We start from the raw sequence: 25,446 nt of genomic DNA, 5'->3' as shown, positions 1-25,446 counted from the left end.
TTTGGTTCAAATGCACTGCATATCTTCCTTCAGTCAGCCAACAAAACAGCAATGGAAAAGATTAACATACTGTTGGTAAAGCAGTTGCATCAAATTGATTTTCTGCAATATAGCATGATAATCCATACTGACAGCTCTGGATAGTACCAGCACATTTCTTGCTGGACTTGGTAATGCAAAGAACACAGTAAACAGCTTCACTTTTTTTCAAAAATAAAAAATTGACTATTAAAACCTATCAGTCTTAAATAAGGACATCAGTAAGCACCACTGGCATAATGGATAAGGCACTGTTCTCCTAAACCAGTGGTTGTGGGTTTAAGTCCCGTCTGAGTTGGAAGTCATTACAGCAAGTGTCTCATCACTAGAGTTGATATTTTATCCTTGCTTCAACTGTAAAACAGTCTTGCAGTGTTTAGCTTGTAAAAAATGACCACAGATGCTAAAATATGACATTAATTATGATAACATTGTTGTTGTTGTTTTTTAAACCTTTTCTATCACCGTGGACAGCTTATTCAAGTGCAATCTGGCATGCATGTTCCTTTGTTGCTCATCATTCATCACCAAAAATTATTTTCTTTTTCAATTCTTATGAATGTACTGATTGTATTGAATAAAATCCACATCTAGCATAACCAATTAATGCTGCAAAGTGCTCCAGTGGCGCGATTGGTCAGCGCGCGGTACTTATAAGACAGTATCTGTTGAGCAATGCCGAGGTTGTGAGTTCAAGCCTCACATGGAGCATCTTTGTATACTGTTTTTTCCATTTCTTGTCATTAGTCATTGATTATAAACTGCTACCTTAATATTTAATATGATATTACAAAGGATGGAAGAAAGAAAGAAAAAACACAAACATGATTGTGCATTTAAGTTGTCAGCACACATCTGCTTTTGTTCAAATGCACTGCATATCTTCCTTCAGTCAGCCAACAAAACAGCAATGGAAAAGATTAACATACTGTTGGTAAAGAAGTTGCATCAAATTGATTTTCTGCAATATAGCATGATAATTCATACTGACAGCTCTGGATAGTACCAGCACATTTCTTGCTGGACTTGGTAATGCAAATAACACAGTAAACAGCTTCACTTTTTTTCAAAAATAAATAATTGACTATTAAAAACCAATCAGTCTTAAATAAGGACATCAGTAAGCACCACTGGCATAATGGATAAGGCACTGTTCTCCTAAGCCAGTGTTTGTGGGTTTAAGTCTCGTCTGAGTTGGAAGTCATTACAGCAAGTGTCTCATCACTAGAGTTGATATTTTATCCTTGCTTCAACTGTAAAACAGTCTTGCAGTGTTTAGCTTGTAAAAAATGACCACAGAAGCTAAAATATGACATTAAATATGATAACATTGTTGTTGTTGTTTTTTAAACCTTTTCTATCACCGTGGACAGCTTATTCTAGTGCCATCTGGCATGCATGTTCCTTTGTTGCTCATCATTCATCACCAAAAATGATTTTCTTTTTCAATTCTTATGAATGTACTGATTGTATTGAATACAATCCACATCTAGCATTTCCAATAAATGCTGCAAAGTTCTCCAGTGGCGCAATTGGTCAGCGTGCGAAACTTATAAGACAGTATCTGTTGAGCAATGCCGAGGTTGTGAGATCAAGCCTCACCTGGAGCATCTTTGTATACTGTTTTTTTTCCTTTTCTTATGTCAATAGTCATTGATTATAAACTGCTACCTTAATATTTAATATGATATTACAAAGGATGGAAGAAAGAAAGTAAAAACACAAACATGATTGTGCATTTAAGTTGTCAGCACACATCTGCTTTGGTTCAAATGCACTGCATATCTTCCTTCAGTCAGTCAACAAAACAGCAATGGAAAAGATTAACATACTGTTGGTAAAGCAGTTGCATCAAATTGATTTTCTGCAATATAGCATGATAATCCATACTGACAGCTCTGGATAGTACCAGCACATTTCTTGCTGGACTTGGTAATGCAAAGAACACTGTAAACAGCTTCACTTTTTTTCAAAAATAAATAATTGACTATTATAAACCTATCAGTCTTAAATAAGGACATCAGTAAGCACCACTGGCATAATGGATAAGGCACTGTTCTCCTAAGCCAGTGGTTGTGGGTTTAAGTCCTGTCTGAGTTGGAAGTCATTACAGCAAGTGTCTCATCACTAGAGTTGATATTTTATCCTTGCTTCAACTGTAAAACAGTCTTGCAGTGTTTAGCTTGTAAAAAATGACCACAGAAGCTAAAATATGACAAAAATAACATTGTTGTTGTTTTTTTTTTTAACCTTTTCTATCATCGTGGGCAGATTATTCAAGTGCCATCTGGCATGCATGTTCCTTTGTTGCTCATCATTCATCACCATAAATGATTTTCTTTTTCAATTCTTATGACTGTACTGATTGTATTGAATAAAATCCACATCTAGCATAACCAATTATTGCTGCAAAGTGCTCCAGTGGCGCAATTGGTCAGCGCGCGGTACTTATAAGACAGTATCTGTTGAGCAATGCCGAGGTTGTGAGTTCAAGCCTCACCTGGAGCATCTTTGTACACTGTTTTTTTCCCTTTTCTTATGTCATTAGTCATTTATTATAAACTGCTACCTTAATATTTAATATGATATTACAAAGGATGGAAGAAAGAAAGAAAGCACACAAACATGATTGTGCATTTAAGTTGTCAGCACACATCTGCTTTGGTTCAAATGCACTGCATATCTTCCTTCAGTCAGCCAACAAAACAGCAATGGAAAAGATTAACATACTGTTGGTAAAGCAGTTGCATCAAATTGATTTTCTGCAATATAGCATGATAATCCAAACTGAGAGCTCGGGATAGTACCAGCACATTTCTTGCTAGACTTGGTAATGCAAAGAACACAGTAAACAGCTTCAATTTTTAAAAAAAATAATAATAATTGACTATTAAAAACCTAACAGTCTTAAATAAGGACATCAGTAAGCACCACTGGCATAATGGATAAAGCACTGTTCTCCTAAGCCAGTGGTTGTGGGTTTAAGTCCCGTCTGAGTTGGAAGTCATTACAGCAAGTGTCTGATCACTAGAGTTGATATTTTATCCTTGCTTCAACTCTAAAACAGTCTTGCAGTGTTTAGCTTTAAAAAAATGACCACAGAAGCTAAAATATGACATTAATTATGATAACATTTTTGTTGTTGTTTTTTAAACCTTTTCTATCACCATGGACAGCTTATTCAAGTGCCGTCTAGCATGCATGTTCCTTTGTTGCTCATCATTCATCACCAAAAATGATTTTCTTTTTCAATTCTTATGACTGTACTGATTGTATTGAATAAAATCCACATCTAGCATAACCAATTAATGCTGCAAAGTGCTCCAGTGGCGCAATTGGTCAGCACGCGGTACTTATAAGACAGTATCTGTTGAGCAATGCCGAGGTTGTGTGTTCAAGCCTCACCTGGAGCAGCTTTGTATACTGTTTTTTTTCCTTTACTTATGTCATTAGTCATTGATTATAAACTGCTACCTTAATATTTAATATGATATTACAAAGGATGGAAGAAAGAAAGAAAAAACACAAACATGATTGTGCATTTAAGTTGTCAGCACACATCTGCTTTGGTTCAAATGCACTGCATATCTTCCTTCAGTCAGCCAAAAAAACAGCAATGGAAAAGATTAACATACTGTTGGTAAAGCAGTTGCATCAAATTGATTTTCTGCAATATAGCATGATAATCCATACTGACAGCTCTGGATAGTACCAGAACATTTCTTGCTAGACTTGGTAATGCAAAGAACACAGTAAACAGCTTCACTTTATTTCAAAAATAAATAATTGACTATTAAAAACCTATCAGTCTTAAATAAGGACATCAGTAAGCACCACTGGCATAATGGATAAGTCACTGCCCTCCTAAGCCAGGGGGTCCAAGTCCCATATGGGGTGGAAGTCATTACAGCAAGTGTCTCATCACCAGAGTTGATATTTTATCCTTGCTTCAACTGTAAAACAGTCTTGCAGTGTTAAGCTTGTAATAAATGACCACAGAAGCTAAAATATGACATTAATTATGATAACATTGTTGTTGTTGTTTTTTAAACCTTTTCTATCACCGTGGACAGCTTATTCAAGTGCCATCTGGCATACATGTTCCTTTGTTGCTCATCATTCATCACCAAAAATGATTTTCTTTTTCAATTCTTATGACTGTACTGATTGTATTGAATAAAATCCACATCTAGCATAACAAATCAATGCTACAAAGTGCTCCAGTGGCGCAATTGGTCTGCGCGCGGTTCTTATAAGACAGTATCTGTTGAGCAATGCCGAGGTTTTGAGTTCAAGCCTCACCTGGAGCATCTTTGTATACTGTTTTTTTTCCTTTTCTTATGTCATTAGTCATTGATTATAAACTGCTACCTTAATATTTAATATGATATTACAAAGGATGGAAGAAAGAAAGAAAAAACACAAACATGATTGTGCATTTAAGTTGTCAGCACACATCTGCTTTGGTTCAAATGCACTGCATATCTTCCTTCAGTCAGCCAACAAAACAGCAATGGAAAAGATTAACATACTGTTGGTAAAGCAGTTGCATCAAATTGATTTTCTGCAATATAGCATGATAATCCATACTGAGAGCTCTGGATTGTACCAGCACATTTCTTGCTAGACTTGGTAATGCAAAGAACACAGTAAACAGCTTCACTTTTAAAAAATAAATAAATAATTGACTATTAAAAACCTAACATTCTTAAATAAGGACATCAGTAAGCACCACTGGCATAATGGATAAGGCACTGTTCTCCTAAGCCAGTGGTTGTGGGTTTAAGTCCCGTCTGAGTTGGAAGTCATTACAGCAAGTGTCTCATCACTAGAGTTGATATTTTATCCTTGCTTCAACTCTAAAACAGTCTTGCAGTGTTTAGCTTTTAAAAAATGACAACAGAAGCTAAAATATGACATTAATTATGATAACATTGTTGTTGTTGTTTTTTAAACCTTTTCTATCACCGTGGACAGCTTATTCAAGTGCCATCTGGCATGCATGTTCCTTTGTTGCTCATCATTCATCACCAAAAATGATTTTCTTTTTCAATTCTTATGACTGTACTGATTGTATTGAATAAAATCCACATCTAGCATAACCAATTAACGCTGCAAAGTGCTCCAGTGGCGCAATTGGTCAGCGCGCGGTAGTTATAAGACAGTATCTGTTAAGCAATGCCGAGGTTGTGAGTTCAAGCCTCACCTGGAGCAGCTTTGTATACTGTTTTTTTTCCTTTTCTTATGTCATTAGTCATTGATTATAAACTGCTACCTTAATATTTAATATGATATTACAAAGGATGGAAGAAAGAAAGAAAGAAAAAATACAAACATGATTGTGCATTTAAGTTGTCAGCACACATCTGCTTTTGTTCAAATGCACTGCATATCTTCCTTGAGTCAGCCAACAAAACAGCAATGGAAAAGATTAACATACTGTTGGTAAAGCAGTTGCATCAAATTGATTTTCTGCAATATAGCATTATAATCCATACTGACAGCTCTGGATAGTACCAGCACATTTCTTGCTGGACTTGGTAATGCATAGAACACAGTAAACAGCTTCACTTTTTTTCAAAGATAAATAATTGACTATTAAAAACCTATCAGTCTTAAATAAGGACATCAGTAAGCACCATGTGCATAATGGATAAGGCACTGTTCTCCTAAGCCAGTGGTTGTGGGTTTAAGTCCCGTCTTAGTTGGAAGTCATTACAGCAAGTGTCTCATCACTAGAGTTGATATTTTATCCTTGCTTCAACTGTAAAACAGTCTTGCAGTGTTTAGCTTGTAAAAAATGACCACAGAAGCTAAAATATGACATTAATTATGATAACATTGTTGTTGTTGTTTTTTAAACCTTTTCTATCACCGTGGACAGCTTATTCAAGTGCCATCTGGCATGCATGTTCCTTTGTTGCTCATCATTCATCACCAAAAATTATTTTCTTTTTCAATTCTTATAACTGTTCTGATTGTATTGAATAAAATCCACATCTAGCATAACCAATTAATGCTGCAAATTGCTCCAGTGGCGCAATTGGTCAGCGCGCAGTACTTATAAGACAGTTTCTGTTGAGCAATGCCAAGGTTGTGAGTTTAAACCTCACCTGGAGCATCTTTGTATACTGTTTTTTTTCCTTTTCTTATGTCATTAGTCATTGATTATAAACTGCTACCTTAATATTTAATATGATATTACAAAGCATGGAAGAAAGAAAGAAAGCACACAAACATGATTGTGCATTTAAGTTGTCAGCACACATCTGCTTTGGTTCAAATGCACTGCATATCTTCCTTCAGTCAGCCAACAATACAGCAATGGAAAAGATTAACATACTGTTGGTAAAGCAGTTGCATCAAATTGATTTTCTGCAATATAGCATGATAATCCATACTGAGAGCTCTGGATAGTACCAGCACATTTCTTGATAGACTTGGTAATGCAAAGAACACAGTAAACAGCTTCACTTTTTTTTCAAAAAATAAATAATTGACTATTAAAAACCTAACATTCTTAAATAAGGACATCAGTAAGCACCACTGGCATAATGGATAAGGCACTGTTCTCCTAAGCCAGTGGTTGTGGGTTTAAGTCCCGTCTGAGTTGGAAGTCATTACAGCAAGTGTCTCATCACTAGAGTTGATATTTTATCCTTGCTTCAACTGTAAAACAGTCTTGCAGTGTTTAGCTTGTAAAAAATGACCACAGAAGCTAAAATATGACATTAATTATGATAACATTGTTGTTGTTGTTGTTTTTTAAACCTTTTCTATCACCGTGGACAGCTTATTCAAGTGCCATCTGGCATGCATGTTCCTTTGTTGCTCATCATTCATCACCAAAAATGATTTTCTTTTTCAATTCTTATGACTGCACTGATTGTATTGAATAAAATCCACATCTAGCATAACCAATCAATGCTGCAAAGTGCTCCAGTGGCGCAATTGGTAAGTGCGTGGTACTTATAAGACAGTATCTGTTGAGCAACGCCAAGGTTGTGTGTTCAAGCCTCACCTGGAGCAGCTTTGTTTACTGTTTTTTTTCCTTTTCTTATGTCATTAGTCATTGATTATAAACTGCTACATTAATATTTAATATGATATTACAAAGGATGGAAGAAAGAAAGAAAAAACACAAACATGATTGTGCATTTAAGTTGTCAGCACACATCTGCTTTGGTTCAAATGCACTGCATATCTTCCTTCAGTCAGCCAACAAAACAGCAATGGAAAAGATTAACATACTGTTGGTAAAGCAGTTGCATCAAATTGATTTTCTGCAATAGAGCATGATAATCCATACTGACAGCTCTGGATAGTACCAGCACATTTCTTGCTGGACTTGGTAATGCAAAGAACACAGTAAACAGCTTCACTTTTCCCTCAAAAATAAATAATTGACTATTAAAAACCTAACAGTCTTAAATAAGAACATCAGTAAGCACTACTGGCATAATGGATAAGTCACTGCCCTCCTGAGCCAGGGGGTCCAAGTCCCATATGGGGTGGAAGTAATTACAGCAAGTGTCTCATCACTAGAGTTGATATTTTATCCTTGCTTCAACTGTAAAACAGTCTTGCAGTGTTTAGCTTGTAAAAAATGACCACAGAAGCTAAAATATGATATTAATTATGATAACATTGTTGTTGTTTTTTAAACCTTTTTTTATCATCGTGGACAGCTTATTCAAGTGCCATCTCGCATGCATGTTCCTTTGTTGCTCATCATTCATCACCAAAAATGATTTTCTTTTTCAATTCTTATGACTGTACTGATTATATTGAATAAAATCCACATCTAGCATAACCAACTGATGCTGCAAAGTGCTCCAGTGGCGCTTTGGTCAGCGCGCGGTACTTATAAGACAGTATCTGTTAAGCAATGCCAAGGTTGAGAGTTCAAGCCTCACCTGGAGCATCTTTGTACAAAGTTTTTTTTCCTTTTCTTATGTCATTAGTCATTGATTATAAACTGCTACCTTAATATTTAATATGATATTACAAAGGATGGAAGAAAGAAAGATAGCACACAAACATGATTGTGCATTTAAGTTGTCAGCACACATCTGCTTTGGTTCAAATGCACTGCATATCTTCCTTCAGTCAGCCAACAAAACAGCAATGGAAAAGATTAACATACTGTTGGTAAAGCAGTTGCATCAAATTGATTTTCTGCAATATAGCATGATAATCCATACTGAGAGCTCTGGATTGTACCAGCACATTTCTTGCTAGACTTGGTAATGCAAAGAACACAGTAAACAGCTTCACTTTTAAAAAATAAATAAATAATTGACTATTAAAAACCTAACAGTCTTAAATAAGGACATCAGTAAGCACCACTGGCATAATGGATAAGGCACTGTTCTCCTAAGCCAGTGGTTGTGGGTTTAAGTCCCGTCTGAGTTGGAAGTCATTACAGCAAGTGTCTCATCACTAGAGTTGATATTTTATCCTTGCTTCAACTCTAAAACAGTCTTGCAGTGTTTAGCTTTTAAAAAATGACAACAGAAGCTAAAATATGACATTAATTATGATAACATTGTTGTTGTTGTTTTTTAAACGTTTTCTATCACCGTGGACAGCTTATTCAAGTGCCATCTGGCATGCATGTTCCTTTGTTGCTCATCATTCATCACCAAAAATGATTTTCTTTTTCAATTCTTATGACTGTACTGATTGTATTGAATAAAATCTACATCTAGCATAACCAATTAACACTGCAAAGTGCTCCAGTGGCGCAATTGGTCAGCGCACGGTACCTATAAGATAGTATCTGTTAAGCAATGCCGAGGTTGTGAGTTCAAGCCTCACATGGAGCATCTTTGTATACTGTTTTTTCCATTTCTTGTCATTAGTCATTGATTATAAACTGCTACCTTAATATTTAATATGATATTACAAAGGATGGAAGAAAGAAAGAAAAAACACAAACATGATTGTGCATTTAAGTTGTCAGCACACATCTGCTTTTGTTCAAATGCACTGCATATCTTCCTTCAGTCAGCCAACAAAACAGCAATGGAAAAGATTAACATACTGTTGGTAAAGAAGTTGCATCAAATTGATTTTCTGCAATATAGCATGATAATTCATACTGACAGCTCTGGATAGTACCAGCACATTTCTTGCTGGACTTGGTAATGCAAATAACACAGTAAACAGCTTCACTTTTTTTCAAAAATAAATAATTGACTATTAAAAACCAATCAGTCTTAAATAAGGACATCAGTAAGCACCACTGGCATAATGGATAAGGCACTGTTCTCCTAAGCCAGTGTTTGTGGGTTTAAGTCTCGTCTGAGTTGGAAGTCATTACAGCAAGTGTCTCATCACTAGAGTTGATATTTTATCCTTGCTTCAACTGTAAAACAGTCTTGCAGTGTTTAGCTTGTAAAAAATGACCACAGAAGCTAAAATATGACATTAAATATGATAACATTGTTGTTGTTGTTTTTTAAACCTTTTCTATCACCGTGGACAGCTTATTCTAGTGCCATCTGGCATGCATGTTCCTTTGTTGCTCATCATTCATCACCAAAAATGATTTTCTTTTTCAATTCTTATGAATGTACTGATTGTATTGAATACAATCCACATCTAGCATTTCCAATAAATGCTGCAAAGTTCTCCAGTGGCGCAATTGGTCAGCGTGCGAAACTTATAAGACAGTATCTGTTGAGCAATGCCGAGGTTGTGAGATCAAGCCTCACCTGGAGCATCTTTGTATACTGTTTTTTTTCCTTTTCTTATGTCAATAGTCATTGATTATAAACTGCTACCTTAATATTTAATATGATATTACAAAGGATGGAAGAAAGAAAGTAAAAACACAAACATGATTGTGCATTTAAGTTGTCAGCACACATCTGCTTTGGTTCAAATGCACTGCATATCTTCCTTCAGTCAGTCAACAAAACAGCAATGGAAAAGATTAACATACTGTTGGTAAAGCAGTTGCATCAAATTGATTTTCTGCAATATAGCATGATAATCCATACTGACAGCTCTGGATAGTACCAGCACATTTCTTGCTGGACTTGGTAATGCAAAGAACACTGTAAACAGCTTCACTTTTTTTCAAAAATAAATAATTGACTATTATAAACCTATCAGTCTTAAATAAGGACATCAGTAAGCACCACTGGCATAATGGATAAGGCACTGTTCTCCTAAGCCAGTGGTTGTGGGTTTAAGTCCTGTCTGAGTTGGAAGTCATTACAGCAAGTGTCTCATCACTAGAGTTGATATTTTATCCTTGCTTCAACTGTAAAACAGTCTTGCAGTGTTTAGCTTGTAAAAAATGACCACAGAAGCTAAAATATGACATTAATTATGATAACATTGTTGTTGTTTTTTAAACCTTTTCTATCACCGTGGACAGCTTATTCAAGTGCCATCTGGCATGCATGTTCCTTTGTTGCTCATCATTCATCACCAAAAATGATTTTCTTTTTCCATTCTTATGACTGTACTGATTGTATTGAATAAAATCCACATCTAGCATAACCAATTAATGCTGCAAAGTGCTCCAGTGTCGCAATTGGTCAGCACGCGGTACTTATAAGACAGTATCTGTTGAGCAATGCCGAGGTTGTGAGTTCAAGCCTCACCTGGAGCATCTTTGTACACTGTTTTTTTCCCTTTTCTTATGTCATTAGTCATTTATTATAAACTGCTACCTTAATATTTAATATGATATTACAAAGGATGGAAGAAAGAAAGAAAGCACACAAACATGATTGTGCATTTAAGTTGTCAGCACACATCTGCTTTGGTTCAAATGCACTGCATATCTTCCTTCAGTCAGCCAACAAAACAGCAATGGAAAAGATTAACATACTGTTGGTAAAGCAGTTGCATCAAATTGATTTTCTGCAATATAGCATGATAATCCAAACTGAGAGCTCGGGATAGTACCAGCACATTTCTTGCTAGACTTGGTAATGCAAAGAACACAGTAAACAGCTTCAATTTTTAAAAAAAATAATAATAATTGACTATTAAAAACCTAACAGTCTTAAATAAGGACATCAGTAAGCACCACTGGCATAATGGATAAAGCACTGTTCTCCTAAGCCAGTGGTTGTGGGTTTAAGTCCCGTCTGAGTTGGAAGTCATTACAGCAAGTGTCTGATCACTAGAGTTGATATTTTATCCTTGCTTCAACTCTAAAACAGTCTTGCAGTGTTTAGCTTTAAAAAAATGACCACAGAAGCTAAAATATGACATTAATTATGATAACATTTTTGTTGTTGTTTTTTAAACCTTTTCTATCACCGTGGACAGCTTATTCAAGTGCCGTCTAGCATGCATGTTCCTTTGTTGCTCATCATTCATCACCAAAAATGATTTTCTTTTTCAATTCTTATGACTGTACTGATTGTATTGAATAAAATCCACATCTAGCATAACCAATTAATGCTGCAAAGTGCTCCAGTGGCGCAATTGGTCAGCACGCGGTACTTATAAGACAGTATCTGTTGAGCAATGCCGAGGTTGTGTGTTCAAGCCTCACCTGGAGCAGCTTTGTATACTGTTTTTTTTCCTTTACTTATGTCATTAGTCATTGATTATAAACTGCTACCTTAATATTTAATATGATATTACAAAGGATGGAAGAAAGAAAGAAAAAACACAAACATGATTGTGCATTTAAGTTGTCAGCACACATCTGCTTTGGTTCAAATGCACTGCATATCTTCCTTCAGTCAGCCAAAAAAACAGCAATGGAAAAGATTAACATACTGTTGGTAAAGCAGTTGCATCAAATTGATTTTCTGCAATATAGCATGATAATCCATACTGACAGCTCTGGATAGTACCAGAACATTTCTTGCTAGACTTGGTAATGCAAAGAACACAGTAAACAGCTTCACTTTATTTCAAAAATAAATAATTGACTATTAAAAACCTATCAGTCTTAAATAAGGACATCAGTAAGCACCACTGGCATAATGGATAAGTCACTGCCCTCCTAAGCCAGGGGGTCCAAGTCCCATATGGGGTGGAAGTCATTACAGCAAGTGTCTCATCACCAGAGTTGATATTTTATCCTTGCTTCAACTGTAAAACAGTCTTGCAGTGTTAAGCTTGTAATAAATGACCACAGAAGCTAAAATATGACATTAATTATGATAACATTGTTGTTGTTGTTTTTTAAACCTTTTCTATCACCGTGGACAGCTTATTCAAGTGCCATCTGGCATACATGTTCCTTTGTTGCTCATCATTCATCACCAAAAATGATTTTCTTTTTCAATTCTTATGACTGTACTGATTGTATTGAATAAAATCCACATCTAGCATAACAAATCAATGCTACAAAGTGCTCCAGTGGCGCAATTGGTCTGCGCGCGGTTCTTATAAGACAGTATCTGTTGAGCAATGCCGAGGTTTTGAGTTCAAGCCTCACCTGGAGCATCTTTGTATACTGTTTTTTTTCCTTTTCTTATGTCATTAGTCATTGATTATAAACTGCTACCTTAATATTTAATATGATATTACAAAGGATGGAAGAAAGAAAGAAAAAACACAAACATGATTGTGCATTTAAGTTGTCAGCACACATCTGCTTTGGTTCAAATGCACTGCATATCTTCCTTCAGTCAGCCAACAAAACAGCAATGGAAAAGATTAACATACTGTTGGTAAAGCAGTTGCATCAAATTGATTTTCTGCAATATAGCATGATAATCCATACTGAGAGCTCTGGATTGTACCAGCACATTTCTTGCTAGACTTGGTAATGCAAAGAACACAGTAAACAGCTTCACTTTTAAAAAATAAATAAATAATTGACTATTAAAAACCTAACATTCTTAAATAAGGACATCAGTAAGCACCACTGGCATAATGGATAAGGCACTGTTCTCCTAAGCCAGTGGTTGTGGGTTTAAGTCCCGTCTGAGTTGGAAGTCATTACAGCAAGTGTCTCATCACTAGAGTTGATATTTTATCCTTGCTTCAACTCTAAAACAGTCTTGCAGTGTTTAGCTTTTAAAAAATGACAACAGAAGCTAAAATATGACATTAATTATGATAACATTGTTGTTGTTGTTTTTTAAACCTTTTCTATCACCGTGGACAGCTTATTCAAGTGCCATCTGGCATGCATGTTCCTTTGTTGCTCATCATTCATCACCAAAAATGATTTTCTTTTTCAATTCTTATGACTGTACTGATTGTATTGAATAAAATCCACATCTAGCATAACCAATTAACGCTGCAAAGTGCTCCAGTGGCGCAATTGGTCAGCGCGCGGTAGTTATAAGACAGTATCTGTTAAGCAATGCCGAGGTTGTGAGTTCAAGCCTCACCTGGAGCAGCTTTGTATACTGTTTTTTTTCCTTTTCTTATGTCATTAGTCATTGATTATAAACTGCTACCTTAATATTTAATATGATATTACAAAGGATGGAAGAAAGAAAGAAAGAAAAAATACAAACATGATTGTGCATTTAAGTTGTCAGCACACATCTGCTTTTGTTCAAATGCACTGCATATCTTCCTTGAGTCAGCCAACAAAACAGCAATGGAAAAGATTAACATACTGTTGGTAAAGCAGTTGCATCAAATTGATTTTCTGCAATATAGCATTATAATCCATACTGACAGCTCTGGATAGTACCAGCACATTTCTTGCTGGACTTGGTAATGCATAGAACACAGTAAACAGCTTCACTTTTTTTCAAAGATAAATAATTGACTATTAAAAACCTATCAGTCTTAAATAAGGACATCAGTAAGCACCATGTGCATAATGGATAAGGCACTGTTCTCCTAAGCCAGTGGTTGTGGGTTTAAGTCCCGTCTTAGTTGGAAGTCATTACAGCAAGTGTCTCATCACTAGAGTTGATATTTTATCCTTGCTTCAACTGTAAAACAGTCTTGCAGTGTTTAGCTTGTAAAAAATGACCACAGAAGCTAAAATATGACATTAATTATGATAACATTGTTGTTGTTGTTTTTTAAACCTTTTCTATCACCGTGGACAGCTTATTCAAGTGCCATCTGGCATGCATGTTCCTTTGTTGCTCATCATTCATCACCAAAAATTATTTTCTTTTTCAATTCTTATAACTGTTCTGATTGTATTGAATAAAATCCACATCTAGCATAACCAATTAATGCTGCAAATTGCTCCAGTGGCGCAATTGGTCAGCGCGCAGTACTTATAAGACAGTTTCTGTTGAGCAATGCCAAGGTTGTGAGTTTAAACCTCACCTGGAGCATCTTTGTATACTGTTTTTTTTCCTTTTCTTATGTCATTAGTCATTGATTATAAACTGCTACCTTAATATTTAATATGATATTACAAAGCATGGAAGAAAGAAAGAAAGCACACAAACATGATTGTGCATTTAAGTTGTCAGCACACATCTGCTTTGGTTCAAATGCACTGCATATCTTCCTTCAGTCAGCCAACAATACAGCAATGGAAAAGATTAACATACTGTTGGTAAAGCAGTTGCATCAAATTGATTTTCTGCAATATAGCATGATAATCCATACTGAGAGCTCTGGATAGTACCAGCACATTTCTTGATAGACTTGGTAATGCAAAGAACACAGTAAACAGCTTCACTTTTTTTTCAAAAAATAAATAATTGACTATTAAAAACCTAACATTCTTAAATAAGGACATCAGTAAGCACCACTGGCATAATGGATAAGGCACTGTTCTCCTAAGCCAGTGGTTGTGGGTTTAAGTCCCGTCTGAGTTGGAAGTCATTACAGCAAGTGTCTCATCACTAGAGTTGATATTTTATCCTTGCTTCAACTGTAAAACAGTCTTGCAGTGTTTAGCTTGTAAAAAATGACCACAGAAGCTAAAATATGACATTAATTATGATAACATTGTTGTTGTTGTTGTTTTTTAAACCTTTTCTATCACCGTGGACAGCTTATTCAAGTGCCATCTGGCATGCATGTTCCTTTGTTGCTCATCATTCATCACCAAAAATGATTTTCTTTTTCAATTCTTATGACTGCACTGATTGTATTGAATAAAATCCACATCTAGCATAACCAATCAATGCTGCAAAGTGCTCCAGTGGCGCAATTGGTAAGTGCGTGGTACTTATAAGACAGTATCTGTTGAGCAACGCCAAGGTTGTGTGTTCAAGCCTCACCTGGAGCAGCTTTGTTTACTGTTTTTTTTCCTTTTCTTATGTCATTAGTCATTGATTATAAACTGCTACCTTAATATTTAATATGATATTACAAAGGATGGAAGAAAGAAAGAAAAAACACAAACATGATTGTGCATTTAAGTTGTCAGCACACATCTGCTTTGGTTCAAATGCACTGCATATCTTCCTTCAGTCAGCCAACAAAACAGCAATGGAAAAGATTAACATACTGTTGGTAAAGCAGTTGCATCAAATTGATTTTCTGCAATAGAGCATGATAATCCATACTGACAGCTCTGGATAGTACCAGCACATTTCTTGCTGGACTTGGTAATGCAAAGAACACAGTAAACAGCTTCACTTTTCCCTCAAAAATAAATAATTGACTATTAAAAACCTAACAGTCTTAAATAAGAACATCAGTAAGCACTACTGGCATAATGGATAAGTCACTGCCCTCCTGAGCCAGGGGGTCCAAGTCCCATATGGGGTGGAAGTAATTACAGCAAGTGTCTCATCACTAGAGTTGATATTTTATCCTTGCTTCAACTGTAAAACAGTCTTGCAGTGTTTAGCTTGTAAAAAATGACCACAGAAGCTAAAATATGATATTAATTATGATAACATTGTTGTTGTTTTTTAAACCTTTTTTTATCATCGTGGACAGCTTATTCAAGTGCCATCTCGCATGCATGTTCCTTTGTTGCTCATCATTCATCACCAAAAATGATTTTCTTTTTCAATTCTTATGACTGTACTGATTATATTGAATAAAATCCACATCTAGCATAACCAACTGATGCTGCAAAGTGCTCCAGTGGCGCTTTGGTCAGCGCGCGGTACTTATAAGACAGTATCTGTTAAGCAATGCCAAGGTTGAGAGTTCAAGCCTCACCTGGAGCATCTTTGTACAAAGTTTTTTTTCCTTTTCTTATGTCATTAGTCATTGATTATAAACTGCTACCTTAATATTTAATATGATATTACAAAGGATGGAAGAAAGAAAGATAGCACACAAACATGATTGTGCATTTAAGTTGTCAGCACACATCTGCTTTGGTTCAAATGCACTGCATATCTTCCTTCAGTCAGCCAACAAAACAGCAATGGAAAAGATTAACATACTGTTGGTAAAGCAGTTGCATCAAATTGATTTTCTGCAATATAGCATGATAATCCATACTGAGAGCTCTGGATTGTACCAGCACATTTCTTGCTAGACTTGGTAATGCAAAGAACACAGTAAACAGCTTCACTTTTAAAAAATAAATAAATAATTGACTATTAAAAACCTAACAGTCTTAAATAAGGACATCAGTAAGCACCACTGGCATAATGGATAAGGCACTGTTCTCCTAAGCCAGTGGTTGTGGGTTTAAGTCCCGTCTGAGTTGGAAGTCATTACAGCAAGTGTCTCATCACTAGAGTTGATATTTTATCCTTGCTTCAACTCTAAAACAGTCTTGCAGTGTTTAGCTTTTAAAAAATGACAACAGAAGCTAAAATATGACATTAATTATGATAACATTGTTGTTGTTGTTTTTTAAACGTTTTCTATCACCGTGGACAGCTTATTCAAGTGCCATCTGGCATGCATGTTCCTTTGTTGCTCATCATTCATCACCAAAAATGATTTTCTTTTTCAATTCTTATGACTGTACTGATTGTATTGAATAAAATCTACATCTAGCATAACCAATTAACACTGCAAAGTGCTCCAGTGGCGCAATTGGTCAGCGCACGGTACCTATAAGATAGTATCTGTTAAGCAATGCCGAGGTTGTGAGTTCAAGCCTCACATGGAGCATCTTTGTATACTGTTTTTTCCATTTCTTGTCATTAGTCATTGATTATAAACTGCTACCTTAATATTTAATATGATATTACAAAGGATGGAAGAAAGAAAGAAAAAACACAAACATGATTGTGCATTTAAGTTGTCAGCACACATCTGCTTTTGTTCAAATGCACTGCATATCTTCCTTCAGTCAGCCAACAAAACAGCAATGGAAAAGATTAACATACTGTTGGTAAAGAAGTTGCATCAAATTGATTTTCTGCAATATAGCATGATAATTCATACTGACAGCTCTGGATAGTACCAGCACATTTCTTGCTGGACTTGGTAATGCAAATAACACAGTAAACAGCTTCACTTTTTTTCAAAAATAAATAATTGACTATTAAAAACCAATCAGTCTTAAATAAGGACATCAGTAAGCACCACTGGCATAATGGATAAGGCACTGTTCTCCTAAGCCAGTGTTTGTGGGTTTAAGTCTCGTCTGAGTTGGAAGTCATTACAGCAAGTGTCTCATCACTAGAGTTGATATTTTATCCTTGCTTCAACTGTAAAACAGTCTTGCAGTGTTTAGCTTGTAAAAAATGACCACAGAAGCTAAAATATGACATTAAATATGATAACATTGTTGTTGTTGTTTTTTAAACCTTTTCTATCACCGTGGACAGCTTATTCTAGTGCCATCTGGCATGCATGTTCCTTTGTTGCTCATCATTCATCACCAAAAATGATTTTCTTTTTCAATTCTTATGAATGTACTGATTGTATTGAATACAATCCACATCTAGCATTTCCAATAAATGCTGCAAAGTTCTCCAGTGGCGCAATTGGTCAGCGTGCGAAACTTATAAGACAGTATCTGTTGAGCAATGCCGAGGTTGTGAGATCAAGCCTCACCTGGAGCATCTTTGTATACTGTTTTTTTTCCTTTTCTTATGTCAATAGTCATTGATTATAAACTGCTACCTTAATATTTAATATGATATTACAAAGGATGGAAGAAAGAAAGTAAAAACACAAACATGATTGTGCATTTAAGTTGTCAGCACACATCTGCTTTGGTTCAAATGCACTGCATATCTTCCTTCAGTCAGTCAACAAAACAGCAATGGAAAAGATTAACATACTGTTGGTAAAGCAGTTGCATCAAATTGATTTTCTGCAATATAGCATGATAATCCATACTGACAGCTCTGGATAGTACCAGCACATTTCTTGCTGGACTTGGTAATGCAAAGAACACTGTAAACAGCTTCACTTTTTTTCAAAAATAAATAATTGACTATTATAAACCTATCAGTCTTAAATAAGGACATCAGTAAGCACCACTGGCATAATGGATAAGGCACTGTTCTCCTAAGCCAGTGGTTGTGGGTTTAAGTCCTGTCTGAGTTGGAAGTCATTACAGCAAGTGTCTCATCACTAGAGTTGATATTTTATCCTTGCTTCAACTGTAAAACAGTCTTGCAGTGTTTAGCTTGTAAAAAATGACCACGGAAGCTAAAATATGACATTAATTATGATAACATTGTTGTTGTTTTTTAAACCTTTTCTATCACCGTGGACAGCTTATTCAAGTGCCATCTGGCATGCATGTTCCTTTGTTGCTCATCATTCATCACCAAAAATGATTTTCTTTTTCCATTCTTATGACTGTACTGATTGTATTGAATAAAATCCACATCTAGCATAACCAATTAATGCTGCAAAGTGCTCCAGTGTCGCAATTGGTCAGCACGCGGTACTTATAAGACAGTATCTGTTGAGCAATGCCGAGGTTGTGAGTTCAAGCCTCACCTGGAGCATCTTTGTACACTGTTTTTTTCCCTTTTCTTATGTCATTAGTCATTTATTATAAACTGCTACCTTAATATTTAATATGATATTACAAAGGATGGAAGAAAGAAAGAAAGCACACAAACATGATTGTGCATTTAAGTTGTCAGCACACATCTGCTTTGGTTCAAATGCACTGCATATCTTCCTTCAGTCAGCCAACAAAACAGCAATGGAAAAGATTAACATACTGTTGGTAAAGCAGTTGCATCAAATTGATTTTCTGCAATATAGCATGATAATCCAAACTGAGAGCTCGGGATAGTACCAGCACATTTCTTGCTAGACTTGGTAATGCAAAGAACACAGTAAACAGCTTCAATTTTTAAAAAAAATAATAATAATTGACTATTAAAAACCTAACAGTCTTAAATAAGGACATCAGTAAGCACCACTGGCATAATGGATAAAGCACTGTTCTCCTAAGCCAGTGGTTGTGGGTTTAAGTCCCGTCTGAGTTGGAAGTCATTACAGCAAGTGTCTGATCACTAGAGTTGATATTTTATCCTTGCTTCAACTCTAAAACAGTCTTGCAGTGTTTAGCTTTAAAAAAATGACCACAGAAGCTAAAATATGACATTAATTATGATAACATTTTTGTTGTTGTTTTTTAAACCTTTTCTATCACCGTGGACAGCTTATTCAAGTGCCGTCTAGCATGCATGTTCCTTTGTTGCTCATCATTCATCACCAAAAATGATTTTCTTTTTCAATTCTTATGACTGTACTGATTGTATTGAATAAAATCCACATCTAGCATAACCAATTAATGCTGCAAAGTGCTCCAGTGGCGCAATTGGTCAGCACGCGGTACTTATAAGACAGTATCTGTTGAGCAATGCCGAGGTTGTGTGTTCAAGCCTCACCTGGAGCAGCTTTGTATACTGTTTTTTTTCCTTTACTTATGTCATTAGTCATTGATTATAAACTGCTACCTTAATATTTAATATGATATTACAAAGGATGGAAGAAAGAAAGAAAAAACACAAACATGATTGTGCATTTAAGTTGTCAGCACACATCTGCTTTGGTTCAAATGCACTGCATATCTTCCTTCAGTCAGCCAAAAAAACAGCAATGGAAAAGATTAACATACTGTTGGTAAAGCAGTTGCATCAAATTGATTTTCTGCAATATAGCATGATAATCCATACTGACAGCTCTGGATAGTACCAGAACATTTCTTGCTAGACTTGGTAATGCAAAGAACACAGTAAACAGCTTCACTTTATTTCAAAAATAAATAATTGACTATTAAAAACCTATCAGTCTTAAATAAGGACATCAGTAAGCACCACTGGCATAATGGATAAGTCACTGCCCTCCTAAGCCAGGGGGTCCAAGTCCCATATGGGGTGGAAGTCATTACAGCAAGTGTCTCATCACCAGAGTTGATATTTTATCCTTGCTTCAACTGTAAAACAGTCTTGCAGTGTTAAGCTTGTAATAAATGACCACAGAAGCTAAAATATGACATTAATTATGATAACATTGTTGTTGTTGTTTTTTAAACCTTTTCTATCACCGTGGACAGCTTATTCAAGTGCCATCTGGCATACATGTTCCTTTGTTGCTCATCATTCATCACCAAAAATGATTTTCTTTTTCAATTCTTATGACTGTACTGATTGTATTGAATAAAATCCACATCTAGCATAACAAATCAATGCTACAAAGTGCTCCAGTGGCGCAATTGGTCTGCGCGCGGTTCTTATAAGACAGTATCTGTTGAGCAATGCCGAGGTTTTGAGTTCAAGCCTCACCTGGAGCATCTTTGTATACTGTTTTTTTTCCTTTTCTTATGTCATTAGTCATTGATTATAAACTGCTACCTTAATATTTAATATGATATTACAAAGGATGGAAGAAAGAAAGAAAAAACACAAACATGATTGTGCATTTAAGTTGTCAGCACACATCTGCTTTGGTTCAAATGCACTGCATATCTTCCTTCAGTCAGCCAACAAAACAGCAATGGAAAAGATTAACATACTGTTGGTAAAGCAGTTGCATCAAATTGATTTTCTGCAATATAGCATGATAATCCATACTGAGAGCTCTGGATTGTACCAGCACATTTCTTGCTAGACTTGGTAATGCAAAGAACACAGTAAACAGCTTCACTTTTAAAAAATAAATAAATAATTGACTATTAAAAACCTAACATTCTTAAATAAGGACATCAGTAAGCACCACTGGCATAATGGATAAGGCACTGTTCTCCTAAGCCAGTGGTTGTGGGTTTAAGTCCCGTCTGAGTTGGAAGTCATTACAGCAAGTGTCTCATCACTAGAGTTGATATTTTATCCTTGCTTCAACTCTAAAACAGTCTTGCAGTGTTTAGCTTTTAAAAAATGACAACAGAAGCTAAAATATGACATTAATTATGATAACATTGTTGTTGTTGTTTTTTAAACCTTTTCTATCACCGTGGACAGCTTATTCAAGTGCCATCTGGCATGCATGTTCCTTTGTTGCTCATCATTCATCACCAAAAATGATTTTCTTTTTCAATTCTTATGACTGTACTGATTGTATTGAATAAAATCCACATCTAGCATAACCAATTAACGCTGCAAAGTGCTCCAGTGGCGCAATTGGTCAGCGCGCGGTAGTTATAAGACAGTATCTGTTAAGCAATGCCGAGGTTGTGAGTTCAAGCCTCACCTGGAGCAGCTTTGTATACTGTTTTTTTTCCTTTTCTTATGTCATTAGTCATTGATTATAAACTGCTACCTTAATATTTAATATGATATTACAAAGGATGGAAGAAAGAAAGAAAGAAAAAATACAAACATGATTGTGCATTTAAGTTGTCAGCACACATCTGCTTTTGTTCAAATGCACTGCATATCTTCCTTGAGTCAGCCAACAAAACAGCAATGGAAAAGATTAACATACTGTTGGTAAAGCAGTTGCATCAAATTGATTTTCTGCAATATAGCATTATAATCCATACTGACAGCTCTGGATAGTACCAGCACATTTCTTGCTGGACTTGGTAATGCATAGAACACAGTAAACAGCTTCACTTTTTTTCAAAGATAAATAATTGACTATTAAAAACCTATCAGTCTTAAATAAGGACATCAGTAAGCACCATGTGCATAATGGATAAGGCACTGTTCTCCTAAGCCAGTGGTTGTGGGTTTAAGTCCCGTCTTAGTTGGAAGTCATTACAGCAAGTGTCTCATCACTAGAGTTGATATTTTATCCTTGCTTCAACTGTAAAACAGTCTTGCAGTGTTTAGCTTGGAAAAAATGACCACAGAAGCTAAAATATGACATTAATTATGATAACATTGTTGTTGTTGTTTTTTAAACCTTTTCTATCACCGTGGACAGCTTATTCAAGTGCCATCTGGCATGCATGTTCCTTTGTTGCTCATCATTCATCACCAAAAATTATTTTCTTTTTCAATTCTTATAACTGTTCTGATTGTATTGAATAAAATCCACATCTAGCATAACCAATTAATGCTGCAAATTGCTCCAGTGGCGCAATTGGTCAGCGCGCAGTACTTATAAGACAGTTTCTGTTGAGCAATGCCAAGGTTGTGAGTTTAAACCTCACCTGGAGCATCTTTGTATACTGTTTTTTTTCCTTTTCTTATGTCATTAGTCATTGATTATAAACTGCTACCTTAATATTTAATATGATATTACAAAGCATGGAAGAAAGAAAGAAAGCACACAAACATGATTGTGCATTTAAGTTGTCAGCACACATCTGCTTTGGTTCAAATGCACTGCATATCTTCCTTCAGTCAGCCAACAATACAGCAATGGAAAAGATTAACATACTGTTGGTAAAGCAGTTGCATCAAATTGATTTTCTGCAATATAGCATGATAATCCATACTGAGAGCTCTGGATAGTACCAGCACATTTCTTGATAGACTTGGTAATGCAAAGAACACAGTAAACAGCTTCACTTTTTTTTCAAAAAATAAATAATTGACTATTAAAAACCTAACATTCTTAAATAAGGACATCAGTAAGCACCACTGGCATAATGGATAAGGCACTGTTCTCCTAAGCCAGTGGTTGTGGGTTTAAGTCCCGTCTGAGTTGGAAGTCATTACAGCAAGTGTCTCATCACTAGAGTTGATATTTTATCCTTGCTTCAACTGTAAAACAGTCTTGCAGTGTTTAGCTTGTAAAAAATGACCACAGAAGCTAAAATATGACATTAATTATGATAACATTGTTGTTGTTGTTGTTTTTTAAACCTTTTCTATCACCGTGGACAGCTTATTCAAGTGCCATCTGGCATGCATGTTCCTTTGTTGCTCATCATTCATCACCAAAAATGATTTTCTTTTTCAATTCTTATGACTGCACTGATTGTATTGAATAAAATCCACATCTAGCATAACCAATCAATGCTGCAAAGTGCTCCAGTGGCGCAATTGGTAAGTGCGTGGTACTTATAAGACAGTATCTGTTGAGCAACGCCAAGGTTGTGTGTTCAAGCCTCACCTGGAGCAGCTTTGTTTACTGTTTTTTTTCCTTTTCTTATGTCATTAGTCATTGATTATAAACTGCTACCTTAATATTTAATATGATATTACAAAGGATGGAAGAAAGAAAGAAAAAACACAAACATGATTGTGCATTTAAGTTGTCAGCACACATCTGCTTTGGTTCAAATGCACTGCATATCTTCCTTCAGTCAGCCAACAAAACAGCAATGGAAAAGATTAACATACTGTTGGTAAAGCAGTTGCATCAAATTGATTTTCTGCAATAGAGCATGATAATCCATACTGACAGCTCTGGATAGTACCAGCACATTTCTTGCTGGACTTGGTAATGCAAAGAACACAGTAAACAGCTTCACTTTTCCCTCAAAAATAAATAATTGACTATTAAAAACCTAACAGTCTTAAATAAGAACATCAGTAAGCACTACTGGCATAATGGATAAGTCACTGCCCTCCTGAGCCAGGGGGTCCAAGTCCCATATGGGGTGGAAGTAATTACAGCAAGTGTCTCATCCCTAGAGTTGATATTTTATCCTTGCTTCAACTGTAAAACAGTCTTGCAGTGTTTAGCTTGTAAAAAATGACCACAGAAGCTAAAATATGATATTAATTATGATAACATTGTTGTTGTTTTTTAAACCTTTTTTTATCATCGTGGACAGCTTATTCAAGTGCCATCTCGCATGCATGTTCCTTTGTTGCTCATCATTCATCACCAAAAATGATTTTCTTTTTCAATTCTTATGACTGTACTGATTATATTGAATAAAATCCACATCTAGCATAACCAACTGATGTTGCAAAGTGCTCCAGTGGCGCTTTGGTCAGCGCGCGGTACTTATAAGACAGTATCTGTTAAGCAATGCCAAGGTTGAGAGTTCAAGCCTCACCTGGAGCATCTTTGTACAAAGTTTTTTTTCCTTTTCTTATGTCATTAGTCATTGATTATAAACTGCTACCTTAATATTTAATATGATATTACAAAGGATGGAAGAAAGAAAGATAGCACACAAACATGATTGTGCATTTAAGTTGTCAGCACACATCTGCTTTGGTTCAAATGCACTGCATATCTTCCTTCAGTCAGCCAACAAAACAGCAATGGAAAAGATTAACATACTGTTGGTAAAGCAGTTGCATCAAATTGATTTTCTGCAATATAGCATGATAATCCATACTGAGAGCTCTGGATTGTACCAGCACATTTCTTGCTAGACTTGGTAATGCAAAGAACACAGTAAACAGCTTCACTTTTAAAAAATAAATAAATAATTGACTATTAAAAACCTAACAGTCTTAAATAAGGACATCAGTAAGCACCACTGGCATAATGGATAAGGCACTGTTCTCCTAAGCCAGTGGTTGTGGGTTTAAGTCCCGTCTGAGTTGGAAGTCATTACAGCAAGTGTCTCATCACTAGAGTTGATATTTTATCCTTGCTTCAACTCTAAAACAGTCTTGCAGTGTTTAGCTTTTAAAAAATGACAACAGAAGCTAAAATATGACATTAATTATGATAACATTGTTGTTGTTGTTTTTTAAACGTTTTCTATCACCGTGGACAGCTTATTCAAGTGCCATCTGGCATGCATGTTCCTTTGTTGCTCATCATTCATCACCAAAAATGATTTTCTTTTTCAATTCTTATGACTGTACTGATTGTATTGAATAAAATCTACATCTAGCATAACCAATTAACACTGCAAAGTGCTCCAGTGGCGCAATTGGTCAGCGCACGGTACCTATAAGACAGTATCTGTTAAGCAATGCCGAGGTTGTGAGTTCAAGCCTCACCCGGAGCAGCTTTGTATACTATTTTTTTTCCTTTTCTTATGTCATTAGTCATTGATTATAAACTGCTACCTTAATATTTAATATGATATTACAAAGGATGGAAGAAAGAAAGAAAGAAAGAAAAAACACAAACATGATTGTGCATTTAAGTTGTCAGCACACATCTGCTTTGGTTGAAATGCACTGCATATCTTCCTTGAGTCAGCCAACAAAACAGCAATGGAAAAGATTAACATACTGTTGGTAAAGCAGTTGCATCAAATTGATTTTCTGCAATATAGCATTATAATCCATACTGACAACTCTGGATAGTACCAGCACATTTCTTGCTGGACTTGGTAATGCAAAG

The 25,446-nt window shown here is 35.7% G+C and overlaps 4 non-coding genes across 4 annotated transcripts; all 4 read left to right on the top strand.

The window, feature by feature from the left end:
* The first annotated feature begins 2,454 nt into the window (after positions 1 to 2,454).
* On the top strand, positions 2,455 to 2,547 carry TRNAI-UAU (transfer RNA isoleucine (anticodon UAU)). The gene is given in 2 exon segments: positions 2,455 to 2,492; positions 2,512 to 2,547. It is a non-coding gene; the product is annotated as a tRNA-Ile (tRNA).
* Positions 2,548 to 5,160: 2,613 nt separating this feature from the next.
* TRNAI-UAU (transfer RNA isoleucine (anticodon UAU)) lies at positions 5,161 to 5,253 on the top strand. Its single transcript is given in 2 exon segments — positions 5,161 to 5,198; positions 5,218 to 5,253. It is a non-coding gene; the product is annotated as a tRNA-Ile (tRNA).
* An 8,026-nt stretch (positions 5,254 to 13,279) lies between these two features.
* TRNAI-UAU (transfer RNA isoleucine (anticodon UAU)) lies at positions 13,280 to 13,372 on the top strand. Its single transcript is given in 2 exon segments — positions 13,280 to 13,317; positions 13,337 to 13,372. It is a non-coding gene; the product is annotated as a tRNA-Ile (tRNA).
* An 8,026-nt stretch (positions 13,373 to 21,398) lies between these two features.
* On the top strand, positions 21,399 to 21,491 carry TRNAI-UAU (transfer RNA isoleucine (anticodon UAU)). The gene is given in 2 exon segments: positions 21,399 to 21,436; positions 21,456 to 21,491. It is a non-coding gene; the product is annotated as a tRNA-Ile (tRNA).
* Positions 21,492 to 25,446: the final 3,955 nt, after the last annotated feature.

This window comes from Pseudophryne corroboree, unplaced genomic scaffold (genome assembly GCF_028390025.1).
Source record: "Pseudophryne corroboree isolate aPseCor3 unplaced genomic scaffold, aPseCor3.hap2 scaffold_1274, whole genome shotgun sequence".
NCBI lineage: Eukaryota > Metazoa > Chordata > Amphibia > Anura > Myobatrachidae > Pseudophryne > Pseudophryne corroboree.
Note: the sequence above shows the minus strand (reverse complement) of the source record. Positions and strands in the feature narration are given on the sequence as shown.